The following is a 24,825-nucleotide window of genomic DNA, read 5'->3' as shown; positions in this document are numbered from 1 at the left end:
ATGGCTTCTAAATCTGACACCACCTAAAATGGAGAGAAGACAAAGTAAAGACCTCTCCTTAAAAACTATGATTCTATTTTTAGTTTTCTGATGACCCTCTATATTGTTCCCAGAGGTGTACTAGTTTCCATTCCCACCAACAGTCTATGAGGGTTCCTTTTTCTCCACATCTTCACCAAAATTTAGTGTTGTGTACTTGATAGCCATTCGAACAGGAGTGAGGTGGAATCTTAATCTGGTTTTGATTGGCATTTCCTTTATGGGCAGGGATGGTGAGCATTTCTTCATGTGTTTTTTTTTGTGGCCATTTGGACCTCTTCCCTTGGAAAAGCTTTGTTGAGTTCATTTGCCTATTTCTTCATTGGCTCATTGATTTTTTGTGATTTTAGTTTTTGAGGTCCTTGTATATTCTGATTATTAATCCCTTGTCAGATGTATGACTGGCAAAATTGTCTCCCATTCTGTGGTCAGCCTCTTTAATTTAGAGACCCTTTCTTTTGTTGTGTAGAAGCTTTTTAATTATATGAAGTTCAATTTGTGGGTCCTTTCTCTTAGTTTTTGAGCCATATGAGTTCTATTTAGGAAGTCATTGCCTATGCCATTGCTTTAGGTGTATTCATTGCTCTTTCCTGCACTAGATTAAAAGTTTCAAGTCTTATATTAAGGTCCTTAACCCACTTTGAGTTTATACTTACACAAGGTGAAAGACATGGATCTAGTTTCATTTTTAAGCATGCAGATATCCAGTTTTCCCAGCCACTTTTGTTGAAGAGGCTATCTTTTCTCCATCCTATGTTTTTGGCACCATTTGCCAGTACCATGCTGTTTCTATTGCTATGGCTCTGGAGTATAGTTTGAAGTTAGGTATTATACCTCCAGCATTCCTCTTTTTGCACAGTATTGCTTTGGCTATTCCTGTTCTTTTGTGCTTCTAAATGAACTTTAGGATTGATTTTTTAATCTCTGTGATGAATGTCATTGGAATTTTGATGGAGATTTCAATGAACATGTAGATTGCTTTTGGTAGTTTAGCCATTTTCACAATGTTGGTTCTACCAATCCATGAGCATGGGTGATCTTTCCATCTTCTATAGTCTTATTCAATTTTTTTCCTCTATGGTTTGTAGTTTTCATTGTAGAGATCATTTGCTTTCTTTACTAAGTTTATTCCTAAGTATTTTATATTTTTGAGTCTAGTGTAAATGGAATTGTATTTCTATATTCTTTCTCAGTCTGTTCATCCTTGGTATATAGAAAGGCTATTGATTTTTTAAATTGATTTTTGTATCCTGTTACATTGCTAAATGTGTTTATGATGTCCAGGAATTTTATGGTGGCATTTCTTTGGTCTTTTAGGTATAAGATTGTATCACCTGCAAATAAGGATCATTTGACTTCTTCCTTTCTTATTTGCATTTCTTTTATTTCTTCTTCCTGTCTTATTGCTCTGGTTAGGAATTCCAAAATTATGTTGAATAGCAGAGGAAAGAGTGGACACCCTTGTCTCCTTCCTGATTTTACAAAACCACTCCTAGGGATATATCTAGAGGAATGTAAGTCAAGTCACAATAAAGTCACCTACACACCTATGTTTATTGCAGCATTATTCACAATAACTAAGCTATGGAAATAGCCAAGATGCCATACCACTGATGAATGGATAAAGAAAATGTGGTGTTTATATAGAATGGAATTTTATTAAACCATAAATAAGAATAAAATTTTGTCATTTGCACGTAAAGGGATGGAGAGGCTCATTGTGTGTGAAGTTAGCCAGATTCAGAAAGCCAAGGTTGCATGTTTTCTCTCATATGTGGAATATAGACCTAAAAATATAAGCAATATTAGAAAAACAGGTCACTCTAAGGGGAAGGTCAAAAATTAGAGAGAGAGAGAGAGAGAGAGAGAGAGAGAGAGAGAGAGAGAGGAGAGAGAGAGAGAGAAGTGTGTACTTCCTACACAAGAATGTACATAGAATTTTTAAACCTGTTGAAACCACCATAAAAAGGGGACTAAAGTAGAAAGAAAAAATACAGGGGATGAACCAATTCAGGTTGTAAAACACATACATGTAAATGTCACAATGAAACAGCCCGTACAGCTATCTCAAACAAATGAAAAGTCGTTTTGTTTCTTTTTTTACAAAATTAAAGAACAGGAGGGTGGAACAGGTCCTGTCTGGGGTTTGGTACCAATGGGAGTGAGATAAGGAAAGGGTGTAGGAGGGTTAATAGGGTGGAAATACCATATACACAGGCATGTAAATGGAAAAATGAGAGCTGTTGAAACTATTCCAGGAATGGGGGAAGGAGGATAAAATAAATGGTGGAGGGGGTAAATTCAACTATGATATGATATAAGAACTTTTGTAAGTATCACAATATACCACACTACAAAAATAATAAAAAGTAAATAAAACTGTGGTAAGAACATTGAACTGAGGTGTGCCCTCTTGAAATTTTAAGTACACAGTTCAATATTGTTAACTATAGGCATAATTTGGATGGCAACCATGAATAACCTATTCACCTTCATAATGAATCTTTATACTCCTTGAAAAGCAAATCAAAATTCCTTCTCCCCTCTAGTACTTGTCCATTACCAGTCTGCTCTCTGCACCTATGAATGTCACTCTTTTAGATACCTCATGTAAATGTACTCATACACTATGCTGATTTGAATGGCTTATTTCTCTTAGAATGATGTCCTTGAGTTTCCTCCTGTGGTGACATATTTCAGGATTTCCTTGTTTACATCTGAATAATATTCAATTGTATGTGTTTCCCATATCTCGGCTATTGTGAATAATACCATAGGAGTGAAGACCTATCTTAAAGAGCCTGATTTCAATTGTTTGATAAGTAGACATAAATTGAATTGCAGGATCATATGGGAATTCTGTTTTTAGGTCTTTGAGGAACCTCTATATTGTTTTCCATAGTGTTTGCACTATTTCATATTCCCAACAGTACACAAGGCCTCCAATTTCCCCAAATCCTGGTCAATGCATCTTTGATACTATTGTAATGGCTGTGTTCTATAGGGCTTACCACATTTAATTGGAATGATTTTCTAGGAGATATTACTTCACTGATTAATTATATTTTTATTGCACACACATATGAATATAATATATAGATATAAAACTGATGGAATTCCTTTATTCTGTGAAATCATTAGTTTACTTTGAGACTTCATTTGCTAAAAATCTATAGGAAATTAAAAGAAGAAAATAGTGGGCCATTAAAAATCTTTTGGTTGATTTTCAAAGACTTAGCATTTTCTTTCAGTAAAATATCATTGCTCTTTCATCACTATTGAATTAAGGTGGTTAAGTTAATGAACATCTATTCTCTGCAAAATTGGAAAGTTACCAGCTCTGTTACAGAAGAATATTTCCACAGGATCTGGGCTTTGTGTATTCCTTTCCAAATTCTGTCTTGAGAAAATTTGTTTTTAATCATCCACAGGCAGTTATTTTTATTATGTATGGAAGCTAAACTATATCTACTGTATGACTAGAGAATTAGTCTTCACAATATATTTGGAGATATTGCCACATTAAAATCATCTTACCCTTTACAAATATCAGGACTTGGCATTTTGTCATAAATCCAGTGAAGAGTAATCTTTTTCTGTAAATATATATCTCACTCTATGTTTATGATTGTCGATGCACATAACATAAAGATTCTCACATTGTACCAAAGGGCACTTTACATGAAATACAGTTAATTTCTTATAGCCACTGGTGATGTGATTCCTGAAAAAAGATTCAGGGATTCATGTCAAAAGCTTTACAGGTACATGGTTAGAAAAGTGAACTCTTCAACTAATGAAATGACTGTTTTAAAACCACATGTCCTTTTAAATTATGCAACTGTGTTCTGTGTTGTGTCAAGTAAAGCAATCATTTTGAATTGTATTAATTCCCCATTCTTTTTATGGTGAATAGAGCTTTATGAAACCAGTGATAAATGAAATAAAGCACAGTAAGTGAATGGAAATTATCTGGAAACTTCTGTTTTAATTAATTTCAAAATCATTTTTGAGTATAGCTTCATACATTTGGGACTTGGTGACAAACTTGCAAATTGCTATTTTAAGAAAAACTACTGTCTTGTTATGCGACTTTTTTTCATTCAGTGTCATCTATGGTACTTGTCTTGAAAATCCTTCTCTGTAAAACTAGACCATGATACTTTTGAGAAATACTGATTAGTGAATTGTGGCTATGATCTCCAGAATTTGAAATATAAAACTAATTTATAACCACAATATCTCAGAAAAAGAAAGAAGATTCAATGGTGACTTATTAGAAAAAATTGGGCCAGATTTGCATTTATAAACACTCTTAATTATTCTTTATTAGCAATCTATTCATGTAGTAAAGTGGAAATTTAATCCACAACGGTGTGTGTGTGTGTGTGTGTGTGTGTGTGTGTGTGTGTGTGTATTGACCTTACAAACATCTGTTGGCCTTTGGAACTTCTTGATATTCCATTTTTGTTAAATGACTTGAAATCCCTTTTCAGAATACATTTGGGAAATACTTGGCCTTTATGATTCACAGAGTCCTTTCTAAATGAAATATGGTTTCCCTTTCATTCAATTTGTTCAAATCACAAGATAATTCTTCTTTGAAGTTATTCACATCAGTTACTGATCCTCATTTTTAGGGATTTTTTATTGTACAATTCAAGTAAGAATTTTTATGCACAATATCTGTAATTGGCATATTATGTTAAATTAGCCATTGCTAAAATTGTTTTGTTTTATTTCTTTTTTTGTTCTTTTTTTTCATTTTTCTTTTATTATTCATATGTGCATACAACTAAAATTGTTTGCAGACAAAATTTTTCTTCTTCATGCACCAGCCCTGCTTTCCTTGGGAATATTTTCACACTGAAGTAATATATTTCTCTGAGTCAGTCAGTATGACGACTTTGTATTTTGACAGACTTGTATTTGATGTCAGATTTCACATAAGGGAAGCCATTGTGTTGATTCCTGAGAGAACCTAATCTAATGTGTAAGCATTAGAAAAAAAATGTGAGGAGAAGCAATAAAATCAAATCTGTGATTATATTTTGATGTATCTTGACCAGATTTATAGTTCAAAGTTTCATAAGAAAATGGAATTTATATAATATCTAGGATATATGTTTAATTCAGACAGTGGATTAAATGTACTTTTCTATTTCAACGTTCTATACCTTTTTTATGTTTCATTGAAGAAAGAATGTTGGAGGACATGTGCATAACCTGAAAACCACTGATAGCAGCAGGAAATTAGTGAGCTAACCCTTGGTATTACAACTGGGCTCCTCAGTATAATTGCTCAGGATTATGCACCCTCTGGTTCACAGTCTGTATGCTTAGGTTTTGTAGACGTATACGTAACTAATGACTCACTCGAATGTATAGAGCCACTTCAGAAAACTCTGAATTGCTCTCAGATTTGTCTGTGCACAGTATTACAAGTTCTGGGATAACTGATACAGGTAAGGTAGGATTTTTGAATCAGCTAATGAACTTTGAAAATTATATTTTGCCACATGGATTCTGATTAGTTGAATTCTGTTAGATTCCACTTTCTTTTGATCAGCTAAATGAACAAATTTTTATTTTGCCCTTTTGAAAACAAGGGTATTCTGAAATAATTATATTCTCAGCATGAAAGAAGATTTTTATTCATAGTCCTACTTAAAATTAAATCTTTTCCCAGTCCAAACTATCAAAGAAGAATACCTAAACACTGTCTCTATTTCACAAGTATTCCACTAAAATGTGTGATATTTTATTAGAGTTACACTGAATTTATGAACTAACTACAACAGAATTGGCATCTCAGTGCCATTATCTCATGTGTAAGTTTTATTGAACTCTTATTTACTGTTTCCTTTAATGTGACTTGATGAGCAATTTATAATTTTCTGTTTACATGTTTTACACGTATTTTGTGATTATTTCTGGAAGACTTATTTTATAGCACTCTCCTGAGGTTTGTTTGGAGACTGTACTAATGTCTTGTAAAACAGGAATATGGAAGTCAAAACGTTAAAAATCTTTTGTAATCATCCTGTTATAAATAATGTAAAATTAAGTAATGGCAATAAAGGTTTAAACAATAAAAGGATATTTGAAGAGGAAGATATCATCTTCATAATCCTTGGTGTTATCAATCTCTTTCACGAACTGAGGGTATAAAATGTGGGAAGTAAAATGGTAAATGAGAAATCAAAAAGTAGCAATATCTATGCACCTTGCATGCAGTGTTATCTCAATTCTCAATTTTCTGAGCTAGTAGACTAACATTTTGACCTATAAATTGTGCTAAGGGATTAAAATTCATAATGAGAAATATATTTTATTTCTCAATTGTTTCATCTCCCATCTTGAACTTATTTTTATTCAAGGCAACTAGACCAAGTCTAAATGTTCTTTTCATGAACTGGACAACATTTGCATTACATGAATAGATAAATAAGCAAAGTCTGTAAGAATGTACAAAATCATTTAACTAAGCAAAACATGCATATAACTCAAACTCAAATGGTGTAAATAATAAATGCTGAAACTTGACTCAGCCAAAAATTCCCCAATCTTGCCAATATAAGAATAATTATATACTTTTATTTAATATATTCAGTGTGCTATATTGACCTTTCAACTTCAGTCAATTTTGAAGATCAAAGAAGTAAATGTGAGAATTCTGGTTCATAGTTATTCAGAGATTTTAAAAGTGAAACTATATTGCTGCCTTAGGCAATATTGCCAATAAAAAGAAAGAGTTTGCTATCTGAAAGTTTGTCAATAAAATGAGTTACTCATCCTGATTCTCTCTGCATAGAATGATAGATAATATTAGTATCAGAAATTTTGAAAGGCTCTAACATTTAGGATCAGTGTATTTATTTCTGTGGTAAATATGCCTTTCTTTTTGTACTGACTTCCATCTTTTCTCAAGCTTCTAGTCACTAACCTTTCTAAGCAAACAAATTAAGAGAAATCACATATAAATTCTGTGCTCAAAATAATTAGAAACTTTTCCATTTAGCAAAGTGTAAGCACAGCTAAATTTGTGGAGGAAACAATTTGAGGATCTAAGATGAACTTGAGCCTCCACTCCAGTAGTTTGTTGATAAGTTTATGTTCACCATGGTTGTGAGTACACTTTGATAAAAAAAAGCGTCAATAAATTGGGCCTGGAATAAATTTTTTTCTTACCTCTCTTCAGCAATTACCAAGTAGCCTTTGCCTCCTGCTGACTTTCAGAGACTGTCAAGTGGCTATGAATCTAGTTGATTGACAACAAAATTCTTCAATGCACTCTTAAGAAGTAACTGCTCCATTGATCTTGAACTTGGGTTTATGAATAATATAGTAAGCTCTCAGTTTGTTCAATAAATTATTAATAAGGACATCTTACTAATAATAAGATATTATATTTGATGATTCTTCCAGGCAACATATAAATAATAGTTTCTAGTTTTATAAAGGGAATGTGTCTATAAGTTTGGCATATAATATTTTATTTGAACTTTGTAGCATTTTATAGAAGACTGGGTTAGATTTACTGTTTACTTTTAATGTCACTTCAATCCAGTGGGTAAACCATTCAAGTACCATAACTGAAACTAATTTCTTCATATTGTTTCTCTATGTCCATCCTTAATTGTATCTGAAGTTACCTATTGATTTTACATTCTATCATACAGTGTTGTTCATTCCAACTGGTCATCACTTATAATCAGTGTCCACTGTTGGGTTTCTTGAAACATCATCTGATAAACTAATCCTAGTATAAGTTCTCAGCCAAGATGTCAGGTGGAGATAGAGCCTCAGGATGTAAGGAAAATAGATATTTGAAATTGATGACTCATTAACTTATATACTTTTAATTTTGTGTTTGGTGTGCTCCTGATTTTATTACATTAGTATACAATTTTCAATACTTTCTTGGTTTAATAACCAAACTTGTGTCACATGCACTTGATTTATTAATATATATTTTTAAATTTATCTATTTATTAGCTTTGACCTTATGTTCAGTTTCTCTGGTTGCTCATCTTAAGTCCATTTTTATCTTTCTGAATCTCTTTGACATTAATGTGGCATGATTCAAGCTATGCAATAATTTGTCATTTCATTTTGTCAGCACCTGCAGGCTTACATGTTTTCAAAAGCTTTTGATAAAATTGTTTCAGCAATTTACTTTGTGATTTGGTTACTCTAGTTGCCAGAAATAAGTATAGGATCAAATTTTACCAAGTGACCATGAGGCATTATCCCATTAATTTTTACCTGTGTTCCTATAATCTGAGATCTTGGATGGTCTGTCCAGACTCAGTCAATCTAGAATACTATTTGCTCGGCAAGAGCTCTACCACTTGATCCACCCTAGCAGACACTTTATGTGGTTTTTTCCTTCTGAAATAGGGTCTCAAGAATTATTTGCCTGGGCTGACTTCAAACTACAATCCTCCTGATCTCTGCCTCCTGAATAGTTAGGATTACAGGCATTTTTTTATAACTGTGTAGCACTTCCTATGATTTGGATGCTGAATGTCCCCTAAAATTTAATGTTTGAAAGGCTTAGTCCCCATAGCATGGCATGCACTGTAGTGTACATTTTGAAAGAGGACCTAAGGAGATCCAAGATAGTGAATAGGTTATGGAAGCAGAAAGCCTAACCTCTGTGTCTCCAAACCTGGATTACTCTGACTGGTTCTAGCCAAAATAACAACTGCTATCTACTCATTGCAGGAAAAATTTCAAAGACTGATCCACAAGTCAGCCTTTAATTGTATCTAACAGCTGTAACCTGCTGCACAGCCAGAAAGGTAGGTCCAGCCCCAGGGAAACCCTCCTTTCCCATAGCGATTTTTTTCTATCCTCTTTTCATTTTTTCTTTCCTTCTCTTCTCTTTCCTTCTTCAAGCATAAATAAAGCACCAACCAGAATCAAACCATCAATACTCTGAACCCCTAGTCCATGGAAAGCTTCCCCATGCCACCTTACACTGAAAAAATTTGGAGCCATTCCTCACTGCTGCCACCACCACCAACTTCAAATCTGCCTGCAAGTCATTTGACAGAAAAACAGGTGAGTACCACGCACCACACAGAACTGCCCCAGCCACTACCAGGAGCATAAATCAGCACAGCCCCTGGGCACAATGACCCCCACCTAATAAAACTGAATAACAAAGAGTGAACTCACTCCCCGAAGCAGAGCAGGAAGTGGATCACAGAAATCATCTCCTGAGCCAGTGAGCAGCACCCAAAATTGAACTGCCCCACAAACTGAAAGTCAAACAGTGAAATGTCATAGCACATGAGGAGCAGAGGGGGCTGATGGAACATTGAACCTGCCCCAAAGAAAGGGGGCAGGGCAAATAAATAAGCCCCCAGCATGGAAATCCCAGTACACAAACACAGTGAAAAGCCATCTCCAAAGCAGGGCAAGTAGTGGATTGCAGAGCTGATATCCTGACCTAGAGACCACATTCAAAACTGAACTGCCCCACCCTGCTGGGGGAGGAGCTGAGCAACAGCTGCAGCCAAAGGGTAACAGCTATCAGCTGGGGAAATCAATAGTTCTGACCACCCTGCATGATCACGATCTCAATTTAACTGGTATACAGAAAAACAAAACACTAGCCACAAGAGAATCACCTAGTGAGACCATGTCAGAGCTTCTGCTTATATGACGATAAGAGGACCGGATGCTGGAGGAATAACTCCAGAACCTTAAACTAAAACTGAAATTCTATTGTTCCCAAACCTGGTGTTTTTGTTGTTGTTGTTTATTTTGCCACGTTTTTTGTTTTTTGTTTGTTTTGTTATTGTGTGTACTCTATCTTTATTTCTATTCCTATTGTCTCTTTTTTCTATACTATCAACTGTACCATCATCATCTTCTCATCCCCACTCTCATCCCCTTCACTCTCCCTCCTTCTCCTATGCTAAAATCCATTGTTTTCCTTCCCAAGAACTAATTCTGCCCCTTCTCACCCACTCTCTCCCCCTGGTTTCACTTTCTCCTCTCATTCTCTCCCAGCCTGTCACCAGACTACCCTTCCATCCTACACACTCATCCCCAACTGATCAACCTACTATACCAACATTACACATCCCCAAACCCTTGCAATCCCTGGCACAAGCACCCTCCACTACAACAACAGAAATACACCCAAACACACAAGGACCATAAAAAACCAGCAGGCCTGCACTGCTTCCCACACTCACCCACCTCACTTCCCACATCCCCTTTTACTGCCACCTTATCCAACTCCCCAAATTGCTATACCTAGCCAAAAAAACATTAACCCCCCAACTTGCACTACTTACAAATAATTACCACCAAGGGGCCTTCTATATAACATATAAACTACTGGTTGGGTGTTGAACCTGTGAAATAGTTGTTACTAAATTACACCCAGACCAGGGACAGAAATAGCACACCAACCTAACTAAGAACCAAGACAGGCACAAAACAAAAATTAAATTAGTGGAAAGAAAACAGGTGACTAAAACCACCAACTAACCTATCAAGAACATAGTTGCACAGTACCAAGTGGAGCAATGGGAAGAACAAAAAGGGATGGAAACTATGTTCCTCAAAAAATTAATTTAATACAGGATTCAGAGGAAAATGAATAAAATGGATACCCAGCTCCTGACCCCAACAAAACAAAGATAAACAACACCAAGGAACCCAGCAATGCCCTAAAAACATCCTCAAAGAAGAAATCCTGCAAGTAATCACTGAGAATTTCATGGAGAAAATACTAGACATGGTCAACCAAAATGTACAAGATGCACTAAAGAAATTTCAAGACCCCAAAAATAAAGAATACAAGAAGACACAGAAATAATAAGTGAACTCATAGTTGGTCTAAATAAGCACCAAAGTGAAACAGAGAACTCTATGGAGAGATAAATGAATTAATGATGAAAACAGAAAATATTAAAGAGGAAGAGACTCCTGATATGGAAAACCTCAGAAAAAAGAATGAAACAAACACAAAACACAATGGAAGTGCACTCCAGCAGACTAGAAAAAGCAGAAGACAGAAACTCAGAACTCAAAGATAAAATAGAAGTTAAAGAAAAAACTGAAGAGCTATTAGTCAAACAACTCAAGACCTGTGAAAGGAATAGGCAAGAAGTCATGGACTCCTCCATCAAGAGACTAAACCTGAGAATCACGGGCATTGCATAAGGAGAAGAGGTCCAAGTAAAAGGGATTAATAATATATTCAATAATATAATAACAGAATATTTCCCAAATCTTGATAAAGTTATGCCCATTCACGTACAGGAAGCCTCCAGTAGAACCTCCCATCAACACATTATCATTAAAACAATAAGCACAGAAAATAGAGAAAGAATACTGAAGGCTGTAAGAGAGAGAAAAAAGCAAATAACATATAAACGTAAACCCATCAAAATCAAAGCAAATTTCATGGAAACATTAAAAGCAAGGAGGGCATGGAGTGAGGTATTCTGGGCACTGAATGGAAATACCTTCAACCCTAGGATACTCTACCCAGCAAAATTATCATTCTAAATAGAGGGAGCAATAAACATTTTTCACAATAAGCAGAAACTAAAACAATATATGACTACCAAGCCACCACTACAAATGATTGTCCAAGGAATTCTGCACACAGAAGATGAAAAAAAACTAGCAGCACACCATGAGATCGGTTGTTCAGGGTGAGCCCCTAAAATCAACGCCACCTGTGTACCACAGTGAGATCCAGGGTGGCCTGTTCTGCTCGGTGTGTTCCAGGCCCAAAAAGGTCACAAAAGCCTGTGGACACTCCAAACCGTGGGGTATGGTAGCTTAGGCTAGCAGGTGAAGAATGGAATGCCCCAATCCTGTCGTGCTAATGTCACCCATGTGCTCCTGCTGTCCCTGCCCCATTTCCCTAGGCCCCACTTAACTGAGAAGTCTTCCACACAAGACAGGGGCACATACCTCCAGCTTCTTCCTGCTTGGCTGGCTGGGCTGCCATAGCAACAGGCCAGGCAGGAGCTTCCTCAGGACTCTTCAAGTTCCAGGGGCTGTGAGCCCACTGTGACATCACCACCAAGACTTTTCTGATTGGTCAGACTGCATAAGCAGTCCCTCTAGGCCCTGCCCCCTCCCAGCTCCAGCCACTTGTGTGGCAGTTTCCTGGCAAGATCTTCTGATCTCAGGATCGCTTTTCTCCTTCAGGTTTCCTAGTCAGCTTGTTCAAGGTTCAAGTGGGATGACACTTCTGTCCTGTTCCAAAGAACTCCCAATCTGGAACCCGCATTTTGGAGATCAGGAAGTGATTCTGGTGGTAAGTACAAAAACACCTCAAAGCCTTTGCAGTTCTATCAGCAAGGAAAACTCCCTCTACATTGGATGAGGCAATTTCCCTCCCAGAACTACATCTCCCATCATGTGGGAGGTTATTCCCTTATGTGAGGAAAAACATAGTACACTGGGAACCAGGGGGTTGTGTTTCCAGGCTTCTGTGTTCCTAACTCCATCAAAACATGCAAATGCACACACTGGCTGCCAAGAGCTTCAAAGTGACCACAAGAATGCACTTCATGTTGACAAAGAAATTAATTCACTTTGATCCAAGAAATACACTGGCACACACAGTGTGTAGTCAAGGAATGCTTAATATTCCCCAGTCAGTGAAATTGTTACCATCTCTCCAGTGAACACCAGCTTTGAGGAACACCAGAAACTATGGAATACCATGAAGCACTCAGGAAGGACATTCATTTCTACAAAGATTCTCTCACAGACAAAATGCTACACCTTTCATTTATGGAACTGAACACATAAAGTCAGAGCGACTCAAGGCTGTTCCTCAAAGTGACTTCAGGAACTAACCTACCTTCTACCAATCAGTGATGCCAAATTGAACAAGATATCTCTCTCTCTCACACACACACACACATACACACACACACACACAAAGTGATGATATCCTAATTGTTATCTAGTAAATGAATTTCTTAACTTCTATCTACTTAATAGTCACGTTGAACAATACCAGAAGTCATTGAGCAACAGAACACCCTGGTGCATTCCATCTATTCCCAAAGTGTTAAAGACAGATTTTGATTCAAGGAGTCTTATGCATGCCTAAAGAGTGGATATGCTCAATGAGTGTGAAATAGTGTGTAGTATGAGAATTTATTAGAAAGAGCAAAGAAATTAATACACTGTGACACTAAAAGTATTACACACACAAACACACACACACACGCTGGTGTTATCTGTGGGGGATCAGAGTGATTGAGGTGACCTACTATTGCCTGCCCTGGCCTGGCCTATGTCCCTTTTGAGGTCCTTTGGTAAATTTTCCAGAAGCATCTCGGTTGAGGGTTGACCCAGTATCACTTGATATGGTCTATGCCTCCACTCTGGGCTCTCTTGCAGCCTGAACCTCCACACAGTGGGAGATAGCAAGAGAAGGTTCTTTTATCTACATGGTCTCCAGAAAAATGATCTGGCTACAGTTGGTTTGGAATGTGGGTATCTGGTCATCAGGGTTTAACATTCTATGGTCCATCATCCAGAAAGTGAGGGCTTCTCTAGTGGTACTCACAACTGAAACTCTTCTTCAGACAAGCCCTCCCCAAGGTCTAGTAGGATGTTGCACCCCTACCCCCCAGTCTAGCTCATAGGATAGGTTGGCATAGTCTGACTCACACAGCCCACCCCAGTGGTCTGTGTACCGTCACTGTTCCAATATTGGGGACACAGAGCTGGGGTCAGAGATGGCACCTACATTAATTAAACCAGGTATGTGACTCTCAGCAGAGCATTAGAGATCTCAGGACCTTCCCAGTCTTCCTGATTGCTCCCTGGGGGAGCATCCTAGCATCCAATTCCCAGGAAGTCATCAGTTTTTCATCGTGTCTAGTACCTGTATTTCCTGTGACACTTTCTGGCAGTTGATTCCTGTAGGCAATGCACTAAATGAGTATTGGGAAATTTAGAAGAAGGGAAGCAATAAGAATGGAATATAGATTCGATGAGGTGTTGCACAACTATAATTTCAAAACTAGGGAGGATGAGGCTGGGAGTATTAAAGTTCATATCCAGGCTGGGCTAGATAGCCATACATGGACTCTAAAAAAAACCAGAGAACCCCAAGTTAACATAGACTTGAGTTCCATGGCTTTATCTAGAGAAAATCAAAAGTGTGTACACAGAGACAAATACATACAGACACACAATGGCTTATATGAACACAAACTCATGTGCACACAGAGATGCTTACACATTTGCAAACAGATGCAGATAAGTACAAATGCTGTCACAGAAGTTCATGTGCACATGTGTGATTAGACCCACACATAAATGCACACTGAGGCAAAAATACATGCACACACATTCATCCTAATCCCAGGGTCCCTAAGGTGACCACAACTTCTCTTTTCCCTCTCAAAGAGCTACCCAGTTGCTAGTCAAACACTTAGCCTCCTTTCCTGGAATTCCAACATCCATTGCTAACCTGTCTACACAATACCTTGGTATGGATCCTCCTTGTCCCACTCATAAAATGAGTGTGGGCAGCTATCTCATGACTCAACCTTGATTTTGAAATCCTGGCACAGGCAACAAATGAGGTCATCTATGTCTTGGTCGTAGGCACCAAGGAAAGGCAGGAGCTCGTGATGAGGCTGCAGTGGGGCTCATGTGTTCAAGGCCCCTGTGTCTCTTCTGTGCTTCTAGGGACAGGGAAGCACTAACTGAAAACTGTTTCTGGAGATCAATCCTCTGAGGAACCAACACCTTCAGGGAAAGGAAGCAGTGACTGAACCCTGTGGTGACTGTGGTCATCCGCTGAGTGCTGGACTAATTGTACATGTTTGTGTAACAATAATGCGTGTGACAAAGATGTGTCACATTTGTAACTTGTCAATCCCAGTCTCTGTCGATATGTGATTCAAGCAGAAGTGCTGCTTAAAAAGGTGGTGCCCATCTGGTTTCAGTGGGACATGAAGTACAAGAATTACCTAGCACCCAGCATCCACACCACCATCAATCAGTTTGACACCATGGTTTCCTCTGTCATCACCACCTCCCTGGGAGATCAGAGCATGAAGGACTCAGATCAAGCCTGGGTGGTGGAACACTGGATTGAGGTAGCCAGGGTATTCTGCAAAAGAACTAGCCAAGAAGGATACCACAGTAAGATCTGCACAATCCCTCAAGTGTCTCCAAAAGATTGAAAATCTCTCAGGTTGCTGGTAGCTAGGACTCATTTCAGGACAATTTCTCACACTTGGCTCTCAAAGTCAGATTTATACTTAATATTCAAATCAACTCTATTCAATAGTCTAGGGCTTACCTTAGTGCTGAACGGGACAACACATACAAGGAAACAAGTTAAGGGGAGGACATGATACATGGTGTATTATTTACAATTTAAAAAATAAACACTACATTCCTATAGTTCCTTTTGGATATGTATTTGCCAAATGCATGGATGCTATTTTACTTTACCTGCCAATCTTTGAAGTAGAATCACCCAGGGTAGTTAGTTGTGAATTTCTCTTCAGGTGACCCTAAATCAGCACTATCATATTAAAAACAAAAATACATTGTTAACAGCATGACCTATTTTCTGAACACACAGACATTTTCATTGGAAAATAACTAGAAAACAAAGAAATGCAAATAGCAAAAAAAAAAAAAACCCAACATGTTCCTTACTTCACATTCTATTTTTAACACTTTGTGTACTTCTGCTTCATTTTGTATGTAAACATATAAATTTTAAAATGCAATCTGTGTGGGGTGGTTCAAGTCACAGAGTGCCTGCCTAGCAAGTGCAAGGTCCTTAGTTCAAACTCCAGTCCTGTAAAAAGACAAAACAAAATCACAATTTAGACAACCCTATGGGTATAATTAGGTATCTTTTTCCCAATCATCATTACATTCTTTTAGAACACTACTTGACTGCTGTACCATACATTCCATAGATCCATAATTCATTTATAGTCGCCCACTGCACTGTAGGTGAATGAGTAGCACAGAATTAAGCAGGAGGACTTTCTCCTTATTTTTGCTTCCACACAAGTGCTCTGCTCCAGCAGCCATCTCAGGGCTCTTTCATGGCAGATGGACCATAAGTCCCACTGGGATATTCATTTTTATGTGGTGCTGGATCACACGCAGGACCTCATGCATGCTGGGCTCTACCACTGAGCTATACACTCCTAAATGTTTCCCATTCTTAAAGTTTCCAAAGTAATCATTTCTCCTTGAAAAATTAACTTGAGAATTTTAACCCTAAAAGCTCTAGTGCAGTGGCACATGCTTATAATCCCAGCTTCTGTGGATGAATAGATGGAAGGTTTGTGTTTTGAGGTCAGCCCAAGCAAAAGTTAGAGAGACTCTACTATATCTAAAAACAAGTCAGGCGTGGTGGATCAATCCTATAATCCCAAATACTTGGGATCATCTCCATCTGAGGCCAGTCCAGGCCAAAGATGTGGTGGGGGAGAGAGAGAAAGAGAGAAAGAGAGAAAGAGAGAAAGAGAGAAAGAGAGAGAGAGAGAGAGAGAGAGAGAGAGAGAGGGAGAGGGAGAGGGAGAGGGAGAGAGAGAGAGAGAGAGAGAGAGAGAGAGGGAGAGAGAGAGAGAGAGAAAATAAGTGCAAGATCCTATCTCAAAAACAATGTAAAAGCAAAAGGACCAGTGGTGTGGCTCAAGTGAAGTGGGAGCATGCTTGCCTAGTTAGCTCATGGCCCTGAGTACCAACCACAAAATAAGAACAAAATTACAAGACAAAAGTTGCAATGGTTCTTATACTGTCTTGTTCTAAAGTCTCATGCATAATTATTCTTATGCCTCTGATATGGATATCTTCCCCTTATGTCTTTGAATGACACTAGCATTAACAGTTAAAATCAGTATAAGCAACTCAGGAGCATCTATTGAAATTTAAATATATACAACTTTATATACGCAACTTCACTTTTTGCCACGAACCCGGGGGGAAACACTTGAGCATCTATAAGAGACATCCTCAAGGATCATCTACAATCATGAAAAGCTGGAAGCAGTCATCAGTGGGACAGGACCAATTGCACTGTGGTACAGCCATTTTTGAAAATCATACAACAGTCATGACAAAGGAGGGGAATGTCTACATGAGCATAGAAGGTTGTGCAAACAGAAAATAAACATTTTACTATCTTAAAGTACACACATGCAAATGCACTGAATTCTATTTCTATGAGGTCTGGGGTTAAAGAGAGTCAGACTTGAGAGGGGATTCAGCTGAACTTGCAATGTGTGAATTTGCTAATAGCACATTACTTGATAATTTTAAATAAATGAAGTGAATATATAAAACGGATAACAATGTAAAGAAATAGTGATTAATTCCATGTAGGTCAAACCTTACCTGTGCAAAAAGTTCTCTTTTGCTAGTTGAATTTGTAGTATTCCACCCTTCCATTTCATTTAAAAATATTAAATAATATTTTTGCAGCACACATGTTTTCTAAATATTTAGTAACAGGAGAACTACACTTGTTTATCACAGAGACACCTAAAAAGTAGAAGAGCCAGCTTTGGTTATTCATTCCTATAATCACAGCTACTCAGGAGGGGACAGCAAGAAATACTGTGGCTTACTGCACAAGCAGGAAATCAAGTTGCTTTGGAGAAGGATGACGTCGTTGGAGGACTTGCAGACAGACTAGTGAGGTGGAGTCTTCAAGGGATGAGCGCCTGGATTCCTGGAGATGTGGCCATGGTCAGCTGAGGGTCCACGCTGTCCTCCTGCATGCGCGGTACCAGGCGCCGGGGCGAGCAGGGCCCCAGTCCTGGAGTCTCAGGCTGCTGCCAGCATTCTCAGCGCCAGGCAGGGGCATAAGTGTACTAGAAAATTAGACAAGTTTACTCAACTTTGTTCACTGCAAAGTGCCTACTGACAGGAGGCCGGCAGGGGGCGCCCTGGAGCAGCGCCTACGCTGGAAGCTCGAGAAGGGCAGGGCCTCAGCACGGACTCCACGCCCACTGGCAGGCCTTGGCTTACTGTATTGGCCCCACAGCCAGGCAGCGCTCGCCCCACAAGCCCAGGCAGTCTCAGAAAGTGGGCAAGGTGATCAGCGTGGGGTGATGGCACTCCGGAGTAGGGCTTGGCAATGGTAGGTCCCTCTTCCTATCTGAGGAGCGTCCTGTTGGCCCGGGCGGTGGGGACGGGTCGGGAAGTAGGGGTGGGGGGAAATAGGGGAGGTGGTGGGGTCAGGCAGGACATTGAGTCAGGTTGCGGGGTCAGGCAGGAGGTGCGTCGGGCTCCCCCATGGGGAGGGACGGTCAGGCAGTGGGTCTGGCTGCGGGCAGCGGGGATCAGGCGGGAGGTGTTTGGCTGCAGACGGCGGGGGTCAGGCGTGCGGTGCGTCGGGTTGCCGGGGTCAGCGGGCGGCGGGGGGTCAGACGGGAGGTGCGTTGGGCTGCTGACGGCAGAGGTCAGGCGTGCGATGCGTCTGGCAGTGGACGGCGAAGGTCAGGCGTGCAGTGCGTCGGGTTGCCGGGGTCAGTTGGCAGCGTGGTCAGGTGGGAGGTGCGTCGGGCTGCCGGCATGGGGGGGGTGGTCAGGCAGTGGGTCTGGCTGCGGCAGCGGGGTCAGGCGGGAAGTGCGGCAGGCTGCGGACGGCGGGAGTCAGGCGGGAGGTGCGTTGGGCTGCGGACAGCGGGGGTTAGGCATGCGGTGCGTCGGGTTGCTGGGCCAGCGGGCGGCCGGGGTCAGACTGGAGGTGCGTAGGGCTGTGGACGGCGGAGGTCAGGCGTGCGGTTTTTCGGGTTGCCGGGGTCAGCGGGCGGACGGGGTCAGACTGGAGGTGCGTAGGGCTGTGGACGGCGGAGGTCAAGCGTGCGGTGCGTCGGGTTGCCGGGGTCAGCGGGCGGTGTGGTCAGGTGGAGGTGCGTCGGGCTGCAGGCCGCTGGGGTTGGGCAGGAGGTGTGTCTGGCTGCAAGCGGTGGGGGTCAGGTGGGAGGTGCTTCAGGATGAGCACGGCGGGGGGTCAGGTGGGAGGTGCTTCGGGATGAGCGCGGCGGGGGTCAGGCGGGAGGTATGTTGGGCTGAGAGAGGCGGGGGTTAGGTGGGATGTGCGTCGGGATGGTGGCGGTGTGGGTCAGGCTGGAGGTACCGGGGTGCGGGGGTCAGGCTTGCGGTGCGTCGGGTTGTGAGCAGCGGGGTCAGGCGAGCGGTGCATCGGGCGGGGGTCAGGCATGCAGTGCTTCAGGTGGCGGGGGTCAGGCGGGAGGTGGTCGGACTGCAGGCAGGGTGGGTCAGGCGGGAGGTTCTGCGGGCGGCGGGGATCAGGCATGCAGTGTGTTGGGTTGTGGGCGGCGGGGTCAGGCGGGAGGTGGTCGGGCTGCAGGCTGAGTGGGTCAGGCAGGAGGTACTTCAGGATGTGCTCGGCAGGGGTCAGGCGGGAGGTGCTTCAGGATGTGCGCGGCGGGGTCAGGCGTGCAGTGCTTTAGGCGGCGCGGGTCAGGCGGAGGTGCGTGTGGGGATGCTGGTGGCGAGTGCAGGCTGGAGGTGCATAAGGCTGCAGGCGGCAGGGATCAGGCGTGCGATGCGTCGGGTTGTGGGCGACGGGGTCAGGCGAGCGGTGCATCGGGCAGCGGGGGTCAGGCGGGAGGTGGTTGGGCTGCAGGCGGCGTGGGTCAGGCGGGAGGTGGGTCAGGACGCTAGCGGCGGGGGTCAGGCGTGCAGTGCGTCGGGTTATGGTTGGCGGGGTCAGGCGTGCGGTGCGGCGTGCGGCGGAGGTCAGGTGGGAAGTGCACAGGGCTGCGGGCATCTGGGTCAGGCAGTGCGTTGGGCTGCGCGTGGCAGGGGTCAGTCAGGAGGTGTTTCCGAATGAGGGCGGCGGGGGTCAGGCTTGAGGTGCGTGGGGATGCCTGTGGCCTGGGTAAGGCGGGAGGCGCACCGGGATGGGGGCGGCGGAGGTCAGGCGTGCGGTGGGTCAGGTTGTGGGCAGCGGGGTCAGGCGAGAGGTGCATCAGGCGGCGGGTGTCAGGCGTGCTGGTGCGTCCTGCCTCGGAGGTCAGGCGGGAGGTGGTCCGGCTGCAGGCAGCGTGGGTCAGGCGGGAGGTGCGCCAGGATGCGGGCGGAGGGTGTCAGGCGTGTGGTGCTGAGGGCTGTGGGTGGTGCATCCATCCGGCTGTGGGCGGCGTCGGTCAGGCGTCGGTGTGTCGGGTTTTGGGGGTCAGCGTGCAGTGCATCGAGTTGTGGGCAGCGGGGGACAGGCATGTGGTGTGTCGGGGTTCTGGGGTCAGCGTGCCCTGCATTGGGTTGCAGGCGGCATGGGTCAGCAGGCAGTGCGTTGGGCGGTGGGGGGATCAGGCGTGCAGTACCTCGGACACGGGGTGGGCGTCGCTGGGGTCCGGCCCCAGACCCCAGAGGAAGCACAGCCATGGATAACCTTGGAGCAGCACTGCGTAGAGAGCTGGTGGTCTTGGTGCAGAAGAAGCCTCAGAGCTCCAACTTGAAGCTTATGAACTCTGTGCTGTGGGGCAGGAACAGTTGGAAGGTGTTGCCCCGCCCTTGGTGCTCTTTGCTGGTGACAGGGGAAAGCAAGTCACACCTTCTCCTCCTGCCCTGAAGCCACTGCCTCTTCCCCCAGAACTGGTCTGAGGCTCAATGAGCCCTGACAAGGCTCCTGCTGCACTGCTGTCCTGGAGAGCAGCTCTGCGACCAGGGCTACTGTGGGTGCTTGTAGATGCTGTTTTGAGACCAGGTTTGTCACTGTGTTTCCCAGGGCTACAAATTCAGTACTATGATTTGGGGGTAATGATGGTATAGAAATGATGGTATAGGTCACATTGGTATTCAGAAAATTCTGAGGTTGAATGTGGAGAGATTATGAGGAACAAAATGAGAATGTTTTTAGCAAAATTGTGTATTATCTGAAATAATTGTTAGTAGTTGGAATAACTGTTTCTAATATTTGCTTTTTTACAGAATCATTTCAGAAAATCTGCAGATCATATTCTGTGGTGGGATGGATTCTTCTGAAGACTTGAGAAGTCAGCGTGGACATTTAAAACAAGAACTGTCATTTCTAAGTATGCTGACTGCTTTCAGTGCGAGAAATTCCTTCAGGAAGACAAGGACTACCAAGCTCTGAGAGGACAGAAAGGGTGAGCATTGTTTCAGTCCAGAAGAAGTTTTGAAGCTCACTGTATTATGCACAGGAACTTGGTTGTCAAACGTTGATTTAGGATTCTGCAAGTTCACTGTCACGGTGTACTTGTAAATGAAGGCATCTTTTGCACACCACATTTGCTCAATACTTTTTTTGTGGCACGAGGGTGCGAATTCAGACTTTGTGTCTGCTAGGGAGGCTCTCTAACTCTGAAGCCACATTCCAGCTTCAACACTCTTAAAGTTGCCTAAGGTAAATATTAACAGCACAGTGTCTTTAAGAACCTTTCTAGTCAAGTAAGTGGTATGGGATTTTTGTGTTTTAACACAACTTTATTTATTCTTTTAAGTATTGGGAATTGAATCTAGGGCTTCATGCATGCTAGGCAAGTGCTCTACCACTTGAACCCTGCCACCAGCTTAATTTTGATTTTTTGAGACATGAGCTTGCTGTGTAGCCCAGGCTGGCCTCCTACCTCAGATGCTCGATTGCTGACATTATAGGTATGTGCCATTAAACCCAGATTTTAATTAATAAGTCTTACAATTTGTTGCTCACTCACATGAAAGCTGTCTCACTGTAGTGCACTATCATTACATATAGTCAATAAATGTTCAGCCACTGAAGCTTTTTCCAGAAGGAAGATATCTGGTCTTAAAGAATAAGTTTTATTGCCAAATGTCTATGGTGCTCTGACAGATAAGAGGTAGCTAATTTAACCTTGCAACTGGATAACTAGATATTAGGAACTTTGGTTGGACAAGAATTACAATATTTGAGCAGAAATCATTTTTGGAAGAGGTTTCTGATTTTTCTACTGAAATAACTCTTAGGAGAGGGAGAGGCAGCTCACTGCAGGGATATTTTGAATTATTTATAGAGATGGAGTGATGGAATTTAGAGACCTTAATTACTTGAAAGGAAGAGATGGGTGCTGAATGTACGGAGAGTATAGACTGGTGGAGTGGCTCAAGCAGTTAGAGTGCCTGACTACCATGCCTGAGGCCGTGAGTTCAAATTTCATTACCACTGCAAAAAGAAATAGAGTGAGGCTAGCCAGATGTAAAATTTCAGGGTCTTAAAAAAACTCCTGTAGCTAGAAAGGAGATTTCAGACAAAGATATTTCAAAAGATGAAATAATTTTCTACTCTATGAGTAGTATGTACTTATTTTAGCAAACTTGGAAAAGAATAAAACTTATAATAAAGAATATATATACACACTCACATACATTTTTCCCCTCTGTGCTGAGGATTAAACCCAGGACCTTTGCACATACTGGGCAAGTGTTCTACAACTGAGCTACATCTCTGACCCAAGAAGTAGTATTTTAAAGCCATCAATCAAAATAGTTGTGAGAATGATTAGTGATATAATTTGGCAAGAGGAGTGGTACTGGAAGAGAAGCATTTTGAGCAGTAAAAGAATGCAGTCTGATGCAAGTACGCAAGTGGAATCTAGATGTGAATAAACTGTGATTATACAGTTTTTTGTATCACTGGTTTTCAGACTTTCTTTTCTTTTTTTCACACAAAAAAGCCTGCCCTTTAAAAATACTTAGATGATATCACAAAAAGCAGAACAGCTGATGAGCTTCACAGCATAAAAATGCCTGAGAGCCCTGGCATTGAAGATTATATTCACCTGGGTTATGCTTTGTTACAAAATATAAAAAAAAGATTGGCAGGTAAAAGTGACTGTTCCTGAGGCCAAGTGATACAGCATTGTTCAAAATGGTATTTATAATTCTATTTTTTGACAGCTTTTTGACATACTGAGCAAATTGACAGACAAAAAGCTTGATCTGCATTTGATGTCATCACATGTTTACTTAATCAACAAATTCATATTGTGTCTGCCTGAGTCACTGGGTCAGGTGCTGTTGGAAAGTCAATAATTTGAAGTCATCTCTTTCAATTGACATAATTGTGCTGTTACAGTTCCTCTGGATTATTAATGAATACATTAGAAGCCAGTCAATCAAATAGTAGTATTTGAGGAAAGTATCCTTTGAGGCGGTTATGTTTTCATTTCTCCAAACATTGTTAGAATTGTTTAGGAATTTCCTTTAGTGCACATGATCATTGTTTTGAGTATCCTCAGTTTTGTTTCCTAATGAGTTGGGTTATAAAATAATGAGTTTGAAATTAAAAATTAAGTGTACCTGCATGTATTAACAATGTAAGAACAGTTTTTCATTTAATTTTTGTTTTTTTTCCAGTGCTGGTGATTGAACCCAGTTCCTTGACTATGCTAGGCAAGTAAGGCATTCTCAGATTCTGTTCTTTTTAAAAATTTCTGATAATCATGGTGTTTGAAGTCAGGGTCTCTTACTTGCATGGTAGCTGCTCTACCACTTGAGCCATACCCCTATCCCATTTTTCTTTTAGTTATTTTTCAGCTATGGTCTCTTGAGTTTTTACCCAGGGTGGGCCCTCAGACCTTGATCCTCCTCCCTATGCCACATCACACAGATTGGATTATTTTGGGGGTGGTGGGACTTGGGACACCAATTAGAAAACAGGCACACAATAACATGCTCAGCTTACTGTTTGAGATGGGGTCTTGCTAACTGTGGGATTTTATTTTGTAGTATTGGGGTTTGATCTCAGGGCATTGTAATTGCTAGGCAGGGAGTATACCATTTGAGCCATATCACTAGCCCAGGTCTCATTAACTTTTTGCTTTCCCTGGATTAGAACTGTGATCATCTGCCTACCAAGTAGCTGGTATTGCTACAAACATGAATCACTCTGCCCAGCCTCTGTTCTTAAGAATTTTTTTCATGACTTCTCAGCACTGTAACAATGAGGAGTGTTCTTAACCATTTTAAGAGCTCTAAAATTATATTGTGAAGCATGAAAGTGTGGGCTCCATATTTGATTATTTGGAAGAAAATTAGTGGTGTTCGCTAATTTTGTTAAAAATATACTCAATGCTTAAATTCTTTTTCTAAATTTCCTGAAGACTAGAGCTCTAAATAGACTTTTTTGGTTTTGGTGGGATGTTGGGACTGGTAATACTGGCATTGAAACTCAGGGCTTTTCACTTGCAAAGCAGTTGCTCTACCCTTTTAGCAACACCTCCTGTCAAAGTCTATAAATCATTAGATTAAAGAAGTACAGTGAACCCCGAAAAGAATAAACAGAGCCAAACCATCCAACACCAATCACTATATTGTTTAGGAATGGATCGGTATGTGATAAAAAACCCATAGTAATGTACCTGAAATTTGGGCTGTTTGCCCGTGACGTATACCTGCATTTCTCTCACCTCAGCAGGTAGAAACAGGAGGATCGCAGTTCAAAGCCAGCTCTTGCAAATATTTTCCACAAGCCTCTGTTGAAAATACTCAACGCACAGAAGGTGTGCTGGAGTGGTATGGTTTTTCTTTTTTGAAATATTGTTTATTGAGTACTGTTGTACTGGGTATATGTTGTTACATTTACAAAAGTTTTTTCCACTATGTCATAGTTAAAATCATCCCTTCCATCATTTTCCTTTATTATCTCCGTCCCTATTCCTGGAATAGTTTCACAGGTCTCATGTTTCCATTTTCATACATGAGCATGAAAGTCCTCGTTGGAGGACTTGCAGACAGACTAGTGAGGTGGAGTCTTCAAGGGATGAGCGCCTGGATTCCTGG

At 41.3% G+C, this 24,825-nt stretch overlaps 1 long non-coding RNA gene across 2 annotated transcripts in view; it reads left to right on the top strand.

The window, feature by feature from the left end:
- LOC141416841 (uncharacterized) overlaps positions 1 to 24,519 on the top strand; it is a 451,556-nt gene extending 427,037 nt beyond the window's left edge. The window contains exons 1-3 of one of the 2 annotated variants that reach the window (XR_012441418.1): positions 18,052 to 18,172; positions 20,995 to 21,173; positions 23,401 to 24,519. This is a non-coding gene — a long non-coding RNA (uncharacterized lncRNA). Of the gene's footprint in view, positions 1 to 18,051; positions 18,173 to 20,994; positions 21,174 to 23,400 lie in introns of those variants that run through there. The other variant, XR_012441417.1, reaches the window with a different exon arrangement.
- Positions 24,520 to 24,825: the final 306 nt, after the last annotated feature.

This window comes from Castor canadensis, chromosome 14 (assembly GCF_047511655.1).
Source record: "Castor canadensis chromosome 14, mCasCan1.hap1v2, whole genome shotgun sequence".
Taxonomy (NCBI): Eukaryota; Metazoa; Chordata; class Mammalia; order Rodentia; family Castoridae; genus Castor; species Castor canadensis.
The sequence above is the reverse complement of the archived record's forward strand: the minus strand, read 5'-3'. Positions and strand labels throughout refer to the sequence as shown.